This window comes from Pseudomyrmex gracilis, unplaced genomic scaffold, assembly GCF_002006095.1.
Source record: "Pseudomyrmex gracilis isolate BER0280 unplaced genomic scaffold, ASM200609v1 scaffold_440, whole genome shotgun sequence".
Lineage (NCBI taxonomy): Eukaryota > Metazoa > Arthropoda > Insecta > Hymenoptera > Formicidae > Pseudomyrmex > Pseudomyrmex gracilis.
The window spans coordinates 22,331-26,128 of NW_018021024.1; positions in this window are offsets into that span (position 1 = coordinate 22,331).

A 3,798-nucleotide genomic window follows, 5' to 3' on the forward strand; every position below is an offset into this window, starting at 1 on the left:
AGGTAAAGGTGCAGAGTTGCAGGTTTTAGCGAGAACGTGCAAAGGTGCTTTTTGTTTATTTTCGTGCGAAGTAATTTTTTTAGCGAGAAATAACAAAGACGTAGTATTCCCTTTTTTGTTATATTTGAAGTTCATGAAAAGTATTATTTACATGCATCATATATATTTCCACTGAATAAATTTACGAACTTGTGTATTTATTTTATTTTTTTTTTATTTGTTTCATTTATTTTTATTTACTTTTTATTTATTTTTATGTATTTTTATTTAGTTATTTGCATTTATTCTTTTATTATATTTAGATTTTTGTTTTTGAAGTTATTCTTATGTCTATATATAAGTATACGGAAAGTCGGGAATCGGATAGGATCAAAGGTTGCTCATTAAAAAACTCATAATTGTAATATACAGAGAAAAATTTTGTCACATCAAACATACGCACTAAGTAGTTGATATAGAGCGGTTATGAGCCAAAATACATATAGTTTTAAATGGGAAAAAATTACATTCACCGTCCTTGTCTAACTAAAGGAAACAGTCTATAAGATAGAAAGAGAGAGTCGACAACCGAGAACACCGCGAGGGAAAGGGTAAAGGGGTGGGGAGTTAACAGCATGTGGGAATGGGGAGAGAGGTAGGAAGGGTCAATGGAAGCATATTCGTAATATAATGAGAGCAGGATCTGAGGAGTTGGGCGTTGCGGATGAGATAACGTAGTGTGGGTGGTGTCGGCGGAGCGTTGTTATCGGCTTTACCGGAATTAGCCACTTATCGGCAAGCCGTCAAAATGGAGCTTGCAATATTCGGCGTGTGTTATAATTATTTCAGATATTGGTGACATCAATGGTTGTAACGTGTTCGACCTTGTTCGTGCGTGTTCAAGGTTGTTTGGTCAATGACATCATCGCTAAAATACTAGTACCTCTCAATTAGATTTTTAAATTGCGCAGTAAAATAAAAAAATTCCGAGAAAAACCGCAAGAACGACGATGACGCCATCGCTAAAAACTCGAGCAGGTCCGAACGTGTTTAAGACCGTTTGGAAGACAACGTCATCGCTAAAATTTAAGTTGCGCAGTAAAACAAATAATTCCGAGAAAAACTGCATGTTTCCCGGAAGCGGTTCGCGTTTAAAAATAAATAGCGCGCAGTTTGTAATTGCGCAGCAAATAAATAAAAAATTTTCGAGAAAAACCGCAATTTCCTAGAAGTTTTTTTTTTATCGTCCGAAACGATCAAGCACTTTCAGTTTGATGACGCATTTCCTGCAATAACAACCGCATGAAAAAACCGTTACGTACCGGGATGTGGTTTTGTAAATTGCAATTTCAAATCGAAAGATGTCGAGGAAAGATAAGGAGCAAAATAAAACGGCGCCTCGAGGTCGGGTGCAATTCACAAATCATTTTGATCGCAAGTTATATAGATAACAAATCGTTGTTGTTGTTGTTGTTGTTGAAAATGTTTAACGGATTGAATACGACGTGCATTTTAAATCTATCGGTCGAAGAGTTGAAAAACATTCCAAAGAGGATTCTTCTAGAAGTGTTTGATAATTACGTGGAGCTTTTGTGGGACCGATTGCCTGAGCATTTGAAGGAAGATCCTGAGGTGCAGCTATCGTAGATGTCTCAAGCATTACAATCAACAGAGAAATTACGATCACATTGATGGACCTGCTCCGCTGAAAAAATATTGTCGCATATGTATTGCGAAAGCCACGATGGAAAATCAAGAATGAATCAGATCAGACAACCAAAATCGCTTCCTAGCTTCAAAAACAGTAGCAAAACATGTAGACGAGTACATTGAAATATACAAACTTGAAATTTCTACAGTGTGCAAGGACGCAATACGAGAGATCTGGTTCGATGTACGGCTCTACCGTTACGATTGCGATATACATTGGTTATCGGTGCATGATCTACCTGAGAAACAAATATGGGAAGCGGAAAACAATTTCGACGAAGAGGATTTTAAAATCTTGCAATTATCCGCGCTCGCAATGAGAGAATACGATTGGCTTCCAAGATACGTCGAGACTGTTAATCACATCGAAATCGCATACATCGAGTTTAGAACGAGTTGTGCGGATCTGAAGCATCTGTCTCGCTTGTGCATTTGATGCGCGTTGCGAGTGTGGGAGTGGGGTAAAAGACAACATCGGTACAAGTGGTTGCAGAATAGATGGATAAAAGTCACCGGACATCAAATGATCGAAGACGCTGATTTTATGACAGATGTTATATGGAATCCAGAGCGATGGTGTTCCAACTACTATAGACGACCGTTGTTTGTTTTATATATAGAGGACGATTGTTACTGGAATACCGAGTGGCACAAGGATGCATCCCCTGACAATGAAGACTATGAGCAGCTAATGAATGAAAAGATAAAAAACGTAAATTGAATCCAACAAATATATACGATCCAATAATACTAACGTGAGTAAACAATTATATATAGTATATATGAGTATAAGCAAAGACAAACATGAACGATTGCGAACCGCTCGAAGAAGAGGCCGCGCTCCTCGACACGTTGGATGATTATATCTTGTGGGAGGAACGGTGCGACGAACGTCTAGAGACACTGAGAGAAGAGTGCCGTAGAAAACGCCCGCGACCGTCCACAGGTGTGATAAATTGGCACGTCGCTCGTATCGCGCGTCTCGAAAGTCTGCGCATCCCCCGTACGGTCGGTACGGAAACCTTCCGAGTCAACAACTCGGAGAGGACGGATCGGCTACCCGTGTCAACACCTCGGGGGGATATCGGTCAGGATTCCTCCCGAGTCAACACCTCGGGGAAGACGTCAGTGGCTCGAGTCAACTCCTCGAGCATACGGTTCGGGGCACGGGTGTCTTCCCGAGTCAACACCTCGAGAAGAAGGAACGGTGATTCCGAGTCAACACCTCGAAAATCAGAGCGGGTGTTTTCCGAGTCAGCACCTCGGAGAGCAGGATGGGAAAGGAATGGTGGTCGGAGCCGGTTTCGCTCGCTTTATATACGCGGCGGCGGCCCGAGCTCGGTCCAGGGCGCGGCGTGCGGTGCGCGCAGACCCGCGAGTGGGGTTCTGCGCCGGTGCAGTGCTTGATGTCCCTAGACGTAGGGTGCGTTTCCATGATTTGGAATAAAGTGCACTCGGTGCAGCACTTTCGGGGTTGCGGTGCGGACTTATAACTACTTTGAGACGGGCAAAGAAGCTACTAAATTGTGGCTATGTATACATATATATTTTATATAAAAAATAGTTACATTAGTATTTACAGTGACGGGTTGCCCCGTCACAATGTTAACGTTTGGAGAGTATTTCTGCAACCGATTATTCCGAAATCCGATCCACGTTACAAAGTGTATTCAAAAAAATCGTGGTACACTCCTACAATTGTAAGCTATCAAATAATATATCTGTGCGATATTCCTAAAATAGGTTCCATTAAACAAATTTCTTACAGCTTTTGAGTTTATATTATCATCCATCTACTTTACGTTTGATGGTAAGTTTTATCCACAAACTTATGGTACTCCAATGGGCTCTCCCCTCTATCCAACTATTGCAGATTTAGTTATGCAGGATTTAGAAACGTCTGTCCTTGAGACACTTAGATTAACACCTTCCTTTTATTTCCGGTATATTGACGACATAATTTTATCTTCTCCGAATGACCAACTACAAGAACTTCTCGACATTTTCAACAATTACACAGCCACACAAAAAAAAAAAATTTCTTTGGCCTGGGGATCAGACCATGTTTATTATATGTTTTTGGGGTCGCTGAATCCGAATCCGAGGTCC